General features: G+C 54.9%; 1 long non-coding RNA gene across 3 annotated transcripts; it reads right to left on the bottom strand.

The window, feature by feature from the left end:
• Positions 1-8,633: 8,633 nt before the first annotated feature.
• On the bottom strand, positions 8,634-11,462 carry LOC102902121. 3 transcript variants are annotated; one of them, XR_002738876.2, is made up of 3 exons: positions 10,469-11,462; positions 9,761-9,799; positions 8,634-9,087 (listed from the first exon to the last, which is right to left on the bottom strand). It is a non-coding gene; the product is annotated as an uncharacterized LOC102902121 (long non-coding RNA). The 3 variants fall into 3 exon arrangements; XR_006591170.1 differs by having other exon boundaries at positions 8,634-9,799; XR_006591171.1 differs by lacking the exon at positions 9,761-9,799.
• Positions 11,463-11,731: the final 269 nt, after the last annotated feature.

The raw sequence follows: 11,731 nt of genomic DNA, 5'->3' as shown, positions 1-11,731 counted from the left end.
ATGGCTTCATCCATTCGGCAAGTATCTGAGCACCTACTATGGGAATGAACAAGATGTGGACAAGCCCCTGGTGTCGTGGAACTCAGCCCGAGTCAGACAAAATCGGGTCCACATACAGAAAACAATTCCAAGGGTGGGAAGAACTATAAAGGAAAGACAGAAGGGCTGCAAAAGATGACAAGTGACAGAGGGAGGGTATTGGGGTGGGGGCCTCTCTCAGGGGTGACTCATAAGCAGAGGTCTGAAACGTCCTCTCCAAAGCACTTCTCAGTGATCGTTTCACGAGAACTACAGCATTGTGGACCAGAGAACTCCTAGCACTCGGCAAGTTCTTTTTGTTTATTTTATTTATTTTGAGAGAGAGACCATACAAGAGCAAGGAAGGGACAGAGAAAGAGAGGGAGAGAGTGAGTCCCAAGAAGACTCCACATTGCCAACTGTGTTACCTGAAGCGGGGCTCGAACTCAAGCACCATGAGATCATGGCCTGAGCCAAAACCAAGAGCCAGGCGCTTAACTGACTGAGCCACCCAGGTGCCCCCACTCACCAAGCTCTTGAGGTCGCTTCCTCAGGTTTCTATCAGAATGAATATGGGGAGGTCCGCCTCTATTGCTTTAATTAGAGCTTTGTTGAGATAGCATTCACATATCATGCAATTTACCGTTTTAAAGTATACAAAGTATAAAGTATACAAGTATTCGTGGGTTCGAGCCCCTTTTCCGGCTCTGTGCTAACAGCTCAGAGCCTGGATCCTGCTTCTGATTCTATGTCTCCCTCTCTCTCTCTGTCCCTCCCCCATTCATGCTCTGTCTCTCAAAAATAAATGTTAAAAAAAAATTTAAGTATACAAGTCAACGGCTTCCAGTTGTGCACAATCAATTTAGAACAAACAATTTAGAACACCCCAAAAAGACACCTGGCACCCACTAGCATTTACTGTCCATCACCACACCCCCAGTCCCCAGCACCTGCTAGTGTGCTTTCTGCCTCTGTGGATTTGCCTATGCTGGGTGTTTCCTGTCAACAGAATCACAGTATGTGGCCCTTTGTGTCTGGCTTCTTGCACTTATGCTTTCAAGGTTCATCGGTGATGGAACAGGTGCCAGTGCTTCTGTTCTTTTTATGGCTGATAATACTCTACTGTATGGATGGACCACGTGGTTGGTTTTTTTTTAATGTTTATTTATTTACTTTTTTTTTTGAGAGAGCACTCGTGCGGTAACGGGGGAGGGGCAGAGAGACAGAGAGAGGGGAACAGAGAGTGTGAAGCAGGCTCTGCACTGATAGCAGAGGGCCGAATGTGAGGCACAAACCCAGGAACCACGAGATCATGACCTGAGCTGAAGTCAGACGCTGAACTGAGCCACCCAGATGCGCCGGACCATGTTTTATTTACCCATTCATCAGTTGATGGACATTTGGGTTGTTTCCACTTTTGGCTGTTGTAATGCTGCTGTGAATACCTCTACACGTTTTTGCATGGACATATGTTTTCATTGCTCTTGGGTAGATACTTAGGAGTGCAATTTCTGGGTCAAGTGGTATCTCTATGTTGAGTTGCTGCCAGACTTTTTTTTTTTTAAGTTTATTTATTTATTTTGAGAGGGAGAGAGAGCACAAGTGGGGTGAGGCAGAGAGAAAGGAAGAGAGAATCCCCAGCAGGCTCCGCACTGACATCACAGAGCCTGATGTGGGGCTGGAACTAACGAACTGAACCCTGAGATCACGACCTGAGCTGAAGTTGGATGCTTAGCTGACTGAATCACCCAGGCTCCCTGCTGCCAAACTGTTTTAAAGTGGCTGCACCATTTGACATTGCCACCAGCAGTGTGTGAGGGCTCCGATTCCTCCCTATCCTCCCCAATACTTAACTATCGTTCCTCTTTTGTTATAGCCATCCTGGGGGGTGGAAAGTGGTATCTCGCTGTAGGTTTGACTTACAGTTCCCTAAAACCTGCCCTGCGGTGCCCTGAGCTCTCCCTTTCCTTCCATACTCATGCTGCCCCAACCCCTGAGTAACCCAGTCCCTTCAAACCCTACATCAGGTCCTGTTTGATCCACCTCCCTTCTCGTAAGGGTCAAACCTATAGCCAGCCCAGTTCAGCCAACGTCTACCACTTGAGGTTTCAAGTACAAGAAACAGGGGAGAGGAGAGAGGGGGGTCCCGGTGTGTGCCCCCAGGGCAGACAGGGAGGAAAGCGGTCCTCAGGCAAGTTCTGACAGGAGGCCCTACACATCTATCTGTACCTCACTAAAATCTGAGCTCTCCTGCATTGGGCTCTGTGCTGACAGCTCAGAGCCTGGAGCCTGCTTTGGATTCTGTATCTTCCTCTCTCTCTGCCCCTGCTCATCCTCTGTTTCTCTCAAAAATAAACATTTAGAAAGAAAAGGAAGGAAGGAAGGAAGGAAGGAAGGAAGGAAGGAAGGAAGGAAGGAAGGAAGGAAGGAAGAAGGAAGAATAAGTAAATAAAATAGTTTTAAAAAGTAGTTAGAGGGGCACCTGGGTGGCTCAGTCGGTTAAGTGTCCAACTTCGGCTCAGGTCATGATCTCGAGGTTCCTGAGTTCGAGCCCTGTGTCGGGCTCTGTGCTGACAGCTCCGAGACTGGAGCCTGCTTCGGATTCTGCATCTCCCTCTCTCTCTGCCCCTCACCTGCTCATGCTCTGTCTCTCTCTGCCTCTCAAAAATAAATAAATGTTAAGAAAAAAAACTTTTAAAAAAAGTAGACATGGGAGACAGAGGTGCAAAGAGACCAGTGCCTGGGGTACCAGGTAGATGGCATGGTCAGGAAGATGAGAGGGTACTAATCCTTTTATCATGAAAAGCATACAGAAGTCAGAAGTTCCCAGCAGGAAAGCCTGGCTACTGGATGGCTCCCTTAAAAATGGCAGGTGCTAGGGCGCTTGGGTGTCTCAGGTCATGATCTTGAGTTCGTGAGTTGGAGCCACACATCGGGCTCTCTGCAGTCAGCTCCGAGATTGCTTCAGATCCTCTGCCCCCTCTCTCTCTGCCCTCCTTCGCTGATGCTCTCTTTCTCTCTCAAAAATAAACATTTTTTTTTTGATGGCAAAAAAAAATAAAAAGGCAGGTGCTGGGGCACCTGGGTGGCTCAGGTGGTTAAGTGTCCGATTCTGATTCTTGATTTCAGCTCAGCTCATGATCTCACGGTGTGTGGCCTCAAGCCCGCATCAGGCTCTGCACTGACAGCGTGGAGCCTGCTTGGGATTGTCTGTCTCCCTCTTTCTCTGCCTGCCCCCCTCCCTCCCTCTCTCTCTCAAAAATTAATAAACAAATATTTTTTTTTTTTAAAACGGCAGGTAGTTTTTCCCCTATTAGGGTGTGCTGCTTTGGGAAGGAGCCATGTAGAACCCACACCAGCCAGACCACCTTAGGATGAAGGTGTGGCCAGATTCCCCTCAAATCAGAGTCTATTTGGAAAAGCTCAGTGGGCTAGCCTAGGGGAAACCTCAGGTCAGTCCATAGAAAAATCAGCCTGGCACACCCCAGAGACTGAGTAGAAACACTGGGGATTGTCCTGAATAGAGACGGGTGTTCCCCTGGCTATGCCTCTTTGACACACGTCTAGCAAAGGAGGTCCAAGGACGGAAGCTTAGGGAATACCACAGGCAGACTGGAAGCCAGTATAGAGCCCAGAGGGCTGAGGAGGTAGGCACAACCTGGGGCTGGTAGAGAAGCAGCTCAGAGGTCTCTGTGCAAAGAACTGCCTGAGGGAAGCTCAGGACAGGGAGCTCAGAAGAAAGTGGGTGACGTAGGGCGGACGGCTCGGCTCTTCGGGGAAACTTGGCAGGGGAGGGCTGGAGACAGGGCTATCGCTTGAGAAGCCATCATTTATTGTAAACAGGGGAGAAGCTGTGCTGATGACAGCGCTCCAACGGAGACTAGGATGCGTTTAAATCCAGTCATGGAATCCAGCCCACACCAGGCTCCGCTCTGCTAGAAAGCGCTGGAAGGGAAGGGGTTTCTCATGGCTGCCCGGCTGGGAGGTCCAGGCCAAGTTAGAGGACCACATGCATCACAACCATTTGGGAGCCTGTTAAACATGCAGACCCCTGGGCTCTGCCTCAGACTTAGTGGGTCAGCTGGTTAAGTTTGGGAACCTGCTGGGGCTCTAAGACTCAGAATACTGCAGAGAAGCACAGTCCGCAGGGAGGGGAGGACCAGCTCAATAGGAAACAACGCACAGGGAGCCCCTGTCCCTGGGGGTTACTTGAGGGGACCTGCTCACATGTCCTGGCATGCTATCACCATGAGTCTCAGACCTATCTCCCTCCACCTGGGCACCCTCACACTTGCAGCCCACCTGGTCAGTGGCCGTAACTCCAGCTGCCCCCTTAGTTCAAGGCCAGGGCACGCAGATGGGTCCCAGGTGCCCAGGTGGACTCATGCGCCTGATAGGCCCAGCTCCAAAACCAAAGCCCCAGACTTGACGGGGAGGAAGCCCCAGCTGGATGGCCCTGCCAGGCGTCCGCTAAGGTGTCTCTGGCCGCACCTACACCAGTCCCTCCTGAGAAAGGACCGACTCATCCGGCCTAGACACAAAGGCCTGGGGACAAGGCCGAAGGACTGCAGAGCAGAGAGGAAAGAAGAGCTCAAAGCGTCTCTGTCCCCTTTGGTCACGATCCCCACAGAATATGTGTGTGTGTGTGTGTGTGTGTGGCGGGGGGGGGGGGGTGTTCTCCAAGCCAAAAGTAAAGTATATCCCCTCTGTGGGGATGAATCGGCTCCCTGAGGCACAGGATTCGGGAGTCCAACAGTCCCATCTTTGGCTACTTTATAGCTGTGCACTCTCAGGCAAATCACTTAACCTCTCGGAGCCTCTTTCTCCTCTACGAAATGCACCTAAGAGTAAGTCCCCCTGTGGACCCATACCATCAGGACTTCTGACTGACTGGTGACCCGAGGCTTGGACACAGAGGGTTGGGACCCACTCCTAACCTCAGGCCTACATTTCACGCCACAGCCCCAGGGCCAAGACTGGAAGGTGTGTCCAGCCGAAGGAGTAAATTGCATGATTCGCCATCCCTGCCCCCAGTAGAAACCCACATGCCTTCCTGGAATCAGAGGCACAGGCAGACCTACCTCCTTTTTCCACATTTCCCCCCCTTCCCACAGCAGAGAAAGCAGTTCGTAGAGAACTCAGATTGGCAACCCTGAGGCCCTCCCCCCACCCTCCCCGCCACGGGCAGTGGTCAGGGAATCCGCTTGCCAGGGCAGACTTGGGTGGGTTTCATGCGTACGTTTTCATTGCTGCAGGCTCACAGGGAGGTTTGAGTGATTCTGGTGGTCTGCAGTCGCTGGTGAATACACTTGGCCTGCCTGCCTGGCACCGCAGGCACTGCCTTTGTTACTGATCGGAGCACTGGGCCATACTGCCCCCTTCCCGCCCCCCCCACCCCCCCACCCCAGGCTCTCAGCCTTCCACCCTCCCTCTCTGAAGCCACTTGTACCTGCTCCAGAGCCTGTAGGGGTGATAAGTGCTTCCCAGATGTGCTCGGAGGCGCCCACTACACCCTTGTCCTGTGCACTGATTTGAGGCTGGGTTTCAGAGCCCCAATTGCTGGGTATACATTACAGCAGGCTGGCTTTTAGGGCCAACTGCTGGCAAAGCCGGCCCTGCCTGCCCATCCTTCATTCCAGGTCAGTCATCCCCATTTCCGTTTAGGACTCTGGGAGGAAACTGAGGTCCGGCATAGAGGACCTGTGTTGGGCAAGGTCACCCCACCCTGGGTCTCCTGGGTGTGTTTCAGGCAATGACCTAAATTTCCTTGGGCTCCAATGCTGTGTGACCTTGGGCAAGTTATTTAACCTTCCTAAACCTCATTTCCTCTCACATAATAGTACTGTCCAGGTCCCGGTTGTCCCGAGGAATGAAGGAAATTATATGCATAAAGCACCTAGCGCTTTGCCCGCTACCCGTTCCACACCTGAGCTATTTTATCATTCTTCCACCCTTTTTGTTCTCCCTTCTCTCCACTCCAGCCACACAGGCCTCAGTGCCCTGGGGCTCCTCAAAACCCCTGGCATAGGTTTGTTCCCTAGCTTCTCCTGCCTAGTCGTCTGGTTGACGCGGTCCCCCCCCCACGTTGTTCGTTGTTCATCCTCGCCTTAACACTCTCTCGGACATACTGGACATCCTACTGAGTCACCCCGCTGGCCTCTCTCGCCCTGGAACGTAAGCCCTCTGAGGGCAGGGCTTTCGCAGTACGGCCCACCCAGGGGGCGAGCGCCAGGAGTGAATGAAGGAGTCCTACCCAGGGAGCCTAGCCCTGGGGCCGACCCCGCCCTGGGGGGCAGTCAAGCCCAGCCCAGGCCAGAGGAGCAGCGCCCGGGGGGCCGCCGGCCTCAGCTGGCTGCGGAACGCGGGCTCCCGGGGGCGGCGCGGAGGACAAAGGGTGGCCCTACCTTTGCGGGGGGCGCGCGGGCACCTCCCCCAAGGTGGCTCCGGCGCGCGCCCGCGAGGTCACATCCCGGGCGCGCCGGCCGGAAGGAGGCCCCGCGCGGGGCGGAGGGCGGGGCGTCATTGGGCAGACCACGCCCCCAGGGCGCGGGGCCACGGCGGGGGCGGGGCCACTGGACCGGAGCCGCCTCGCACTTCCGCTCGCCCGAGCCGGCTCATTCATATTCATAAAGACAGGCGAGGGGCGTGTCCCGTGTCCCAGCGGCGCCCCGCCCCCGGGCCGCCGATCCCTCCCCGGCGGAGGCTCCGGCCCCAGTGGGGCGCCCCCGGCTTCCGCCTCCGGGAGGGAGTTTCCACTTGGTCACAACTCAAAAATGTGTCGCTCCCGCTCCTCCGCCCCCTCGTCTTTGCCCTGGGCGGGGGGTCTCCACCCTCGGAAAGCAAGGAGGGCGGGGCCAGGGGAGGGGCGGCTCCTCCTTCCTGGGGCAGGTCCATAGGGATGGGCTGACCCTTCCCTTTCTCCCTTCCTCCAATTTAGCTCTTGTAATAATCCTCATTTTTAAAACAAAATAATAGTTATACTTTATTGAGTGCTCGTTTTGTTGCAGGCACTGTGCTTTTTATATTATCATGCCCAAAAGCTCGGAAAAGAGTGACTTACCCACTATCACACTGCTGGCCTTGAGCTTTTTCGGAAAGGTTCGTACTGTTGGGTTCGAGGGGCAGAAGCTTGTCCCCCACCACTTTTTAGGAACTGGGTTTACCTAAAGCACTCATGGCTGGCTGGGGGTGGCTGAGGGGTGCACCTGAATGCCCCGTTTGAGGGAGAAGCTACTACTGGAGGAAACCAAAGCATGAAGCCAGGACAGGCTACACAATTTGCCAGACCCAGTGCAAAATGAAAATTCCAGGCCCTGTACTCCAAAATGATTAAGAACTTCAAGAGGGTGATGGCAGAATATTCAGCCAAACATGGACCCTGCTGAGTACCAGGACTGCATAGGTGAATGTCCATGAACCTGCATGATGAAGTAGCTCAGCAGCTCTTCTAGGGGCTGAGAAGCCAGCAGGGATACCCCCACCGCCCACCTCCAATGCCACCTCACTCACCCTTACACCCCAGCCCAGGACCCTCACTTCCACACTGGCATCCAGGGCTCAGCCTCCAGAACGCCAAAAGCTGAGCATTTCAGGCCATCTAGAACTGGATTCGTGGGGGTCTGGTGAGTCCTGTGGGGACAGTGTGTCCTAAATCTGAAACACCCAGCTGGCCCTTGAGGCTGGGCCTCCTGGACATTCTCAGCCCTGGGCCATCTGGACAGGTGGGCTGGCTCATACATGCCAGGCCCAGCACAGGACTCAGTTCTGACTCGAAGCCCTCTTTTCTTGCTGGAGCAGGGTGTGAGGAGCAGCCCGGGCTGCTTCCCAGAATAAACACCCCACCCACAGTCAGCCCCAGCCCTGCAGGCGCAGCAAGCCAGCGCCAACGGGAGAGAGCTCACCAGGCCCCAGCTCAAGGTTAATAAGTCACCCTGATCTCACCCCCTCCATCACTCTATCCTTCGCCTGGGCCCCCACTCACAGTGGTTGCAGGCTTCATTGATAACAATGGTAGCTATTTGTTGCACTCTTTTCATCCCACCAAGCAGTGCCCTCTGCACTGAGGCTCACGCTGTCCCATAATAGGCATGAGGATCACCAATTTCACAGATAGGGAAACTAAGGTTCAGAGAGATCCAGCTTGGCTAACCTAAGGTCAAGGGCCGGAGTTTGGGGTTTGCTGCCATTCATCCATCCTGGTTCCTGTGGTCTCTCCTCCAGCTACAGCGTAGGTCATAGGGCTCACTTCTTTATGTTGTTGTCTTGTATTATTTACTTTCAGCTCCTTGAATAAATTACAGGCTCTGGAAAGACAGGAACTGTGCATAAGCACAGTGGTGTAAAACGCTGAATCTAGCATGTGTTTTCATTGAGGTCATTTAAGCACCTATGTTGTGCAGGACACCCTTCTTGCAGTGTGCATGTGTGTGAATGAGTGAGCTGTGTCCCCTCTGGATACTGATAGGTAAGGGGTCCCCACCAGACTGAGAGATTTCCTTGAAGACATGGATAGGCATACCTAGCCCAATGCACAATGTAGGCCCTCAGTAAATGTGGACGAATAAACACATAATAGGAGCTTAATAAGCATCTGTTGAATGAATGGGAACCTCGGAGATGTTCAATAAATGTTTATTGTTGAAAGTTTAAGGGACCAGATTCAGCCCCCCAAATATATCTTTCAGCAATTATCCTAGCTCAGACTACTATAACAAAATAACATAGATGGAGTAGCTTAAACAACACACATTATTTCCAACAGTTCTGGAGGCTGAAGTCCAAGATCAAAGTGCTGGCAGATTCAGTTCCTGGTGAGGACACTCTTCCTGGCTTGCAGATGGCTGCCTTCTTGCTGTAAGTTGGGGAACTTCTGGTTTAGTACTAGCAGGGGTGACGGTCCATAACACAGGAGAGGGGAACAGGTAGCAAAGGATGGTTGCTCAGAACAAGGACTCTTAGAGGGAGGAAGCCCAGGGTGATAGGAGGGGGGGAGGACATCCCCTCTTACCCACCTTTCACTAAGAAGGAGGAAGCCAAGCTTGGTGTGACTGCTATAGCAGGCGCTGCCTCCTGGAAAAGCACAACCCCCACAAAAAATCCTTCCAGAGCCTGGCCCTCTCAGATGTCCTGCACCCCCACCCCATAACTTTTCTGATGCCCCAGGGAGATAGTGTGTTATAACACAAGCTTTGGAATCAGCTCAGCTGAGACTGCAATCTGGACCATGTCTCTCACATGCTTCTAAGACCTTGGCCCAGTTACTTCTCTGTGCCTCAGTTTCCTTCTCTATAAAATGGGAATAATAATAGGACACACCCCCAGGGTTACAGTGAATATAATAAAAGTGAGCCATCCAGTACAGAGAAAAAAACTCTTCTGGCTGAGAACTGGGGGTTTCTGGGTCGGTTCAGCCCCACCCATATTATATAGTTCTTCACTCTTGTGGGATTTGCAAAAGCCAAATTTAGGGGGTTATTGGCAGCTAAAGGGACTCCATCTGGGTCCTGCAATTGTGGACACTAGGTAGTGATGGCTAATATGTGTTAAGAATGTACCTCATTTAATCTCCAAAACAACCTTAGAAAGGAGCAAGGTGGGAAATCCCAGCTCAGAGTTCCAACTGCGAGCAACCTGCTTGTCCATGAAAACTAGTGTGTGTAGAAAAACATTGAGAAAGGCCCTCCCAGGGTGAAGGTTTCTTACGGTCAAGTGCCCCTCAAGGTGCAGAGGTCATCGGACTTACCTGGTCATTGGATTCAGGTCCTACTGGATTGTAAGACCCCTGAGGGCAAGGACAGCTGAGGTGGTCACTCTTGTCTTCACTCTCGCCCCGCCCCCCGCCCCCCCCCCCCCCCCCCCCCGCATCCTCCCCCTCCCTTCGAGGTCGAACAACACTTTGCCCCGGGATGCAAGGCCGCCCTGCGGGCGGCATAGTCGCGATCCCCGGCGCGCCGGGAGGGGGCGCTCTGTGGCCCTCAGCCTCCACCCCTCTCCACGCACCCGCTGATCCGCGGACCGCGAGAGTCGGCCCTTAACAGCCCCCTCCTGAAAGGTGCTAGGTCCCAAAGCTGGCCTGCCCCCAGGCCCATCTGCCAGCTAATGTTTAACCCGGTCTCGCTCCACATTATCCACACGAGGGAAATCGGGGTGGGGTGGGGTGGGGTGGGGGCAGAGGAGGTCACCTCTAAATCGCCACTCTTCGGCCTTTCATGTATTACCCAACAGTTCATGAGCACCTACTCTGTGTCTATCTACATAAATCGTGAGTACCTATTATGTGTCCATTTATGCAACCGTCATAAGCATCAACTGTGTATCCATTTGCCTAAAATATAATAAGCATCTACCATGTGTCCATGCAAAAGTTTAAGAGCACCAGCTGTGTCCCTTTACGCAACAGTCATGAGCACCTACTATATGTACATTCGCTTAATATATAATGAGCACCTACCCTATGACCATCCGTGCAACACGTCTTGAGCACCTACTAGGTGCCAAGCTCTGTACCAAGAGCTGAGGATGTTGCGTGATCAAGACCCACCGGACTCGGGCTGTGGCAGGAGACAGCAGCATCAAATACACGAACGAAGGCGTAATGACACCCGGAGTTAGATGCCTCACCTATAGAGGATGCTTTTCGTCTCTTGGGCTCCTCAAGGCCAACTGTGAAGCGGTAAGGCTGGCCAATAGCAGGAGGACTGTTTTTGAACCAAGATTTGCCACCTGACAGTAGAGCAGCAGGAAGATAACTGGGCGGGGGCTCCAGATTGGCCCAAACAAGACACATTCAGGAACTCAGAGCCTGGGTTCAACATCAGGAGGGAGAAACAGCTTAGGCGGGTGCGGGTGCCGGGCTTTCGCACTCGCCGGCATCCACTCCCACCGCGCGTCCTAACCGCGGGCGCCGCGCTGGACGCGGCAGGTCCCAGAGCGAGCAAGGACCCCCCGCGGCGCTCAGGCTGGGGATGCAGGTTGTCCCAAATGCTGGGACCAAGACTGGGGCCGAGCGGAAGCCAGGACTGTTCCCGGCCCGACCTCGTCCTAATTCTACCGGGTGGGAAACTGAGGCCGAGGGCAAGGCGGGGACCAGCCCGACGAGGGACGGGAGGGAGGGGCTCATCCCGGCCTCGAACCCTGGCTTGCGCCTCCCCGAATCCGAAGCCGGGGCCTCTGCCTGCCGGGCGCTGCCCGCGCGTTCCTGGAACTGGGCTGGGCGGAGAAATCAGGGCCTGCGGAGAGGCATTCCTGCCGCCCTCCCCGCCGCCCGTGGCCGCGGGGGGCCTGGGCCAAGGTGACCCCGCGGGAGGGAGGCTAGGGGCCCCCGCCCCCTCGGCCGCAGCGACCTCCTCCATCTTCCCGGTCTTCGGGGCTTTTCCTCTGGGCCCGCACGCCCTCCCTCCGGTCATCAGCGCGCCCGCCCCCTCCCCGGGCTTCCCCGAGGGCGGGACATCCCTCCCACCCCCACCCCCCCGCCCCGCGCCACCCCCAGGCCACCTCCGGGCCGTGTCCCAGCGCTGCCCTCGGGCCGGGGGCGGGGCTGCGGGGGGGGGTGACTCGGGGATGGGGCCGAGGAGGACGCGCGTCGCTCGGCCGCGGCCCGCCGCCCCCTCCCTCCCGGTGCCCGCTCCCCGCGGCCCCGCCGCCCTACCTCCCCTCCCCCGGCCCAGCGCCGGCTCCCGTCCGCCCCCTCCCCCAGACGCGCACGCCCCGCCTG

Source organism: Felis catus, chromosome E3, assembly GCF_018350175.1.
Source record: "Felis catus isolate Fca126 chromosome E3, F.catus_Fca126_mat1.0, whole genome shotgun sequence".
NCBI classification, from domain to species: domain Eukaryota; kingdom Metazoa; phylum Chordata; class Mammalia; order Carnivora; family Felidae; genus Felis; species Felis catus.
The sequence above is the reverse complement of the archived record's forward strand: the minus strand, read 5'-3'. Positions and strand labels throughout refer to the sequence as shown.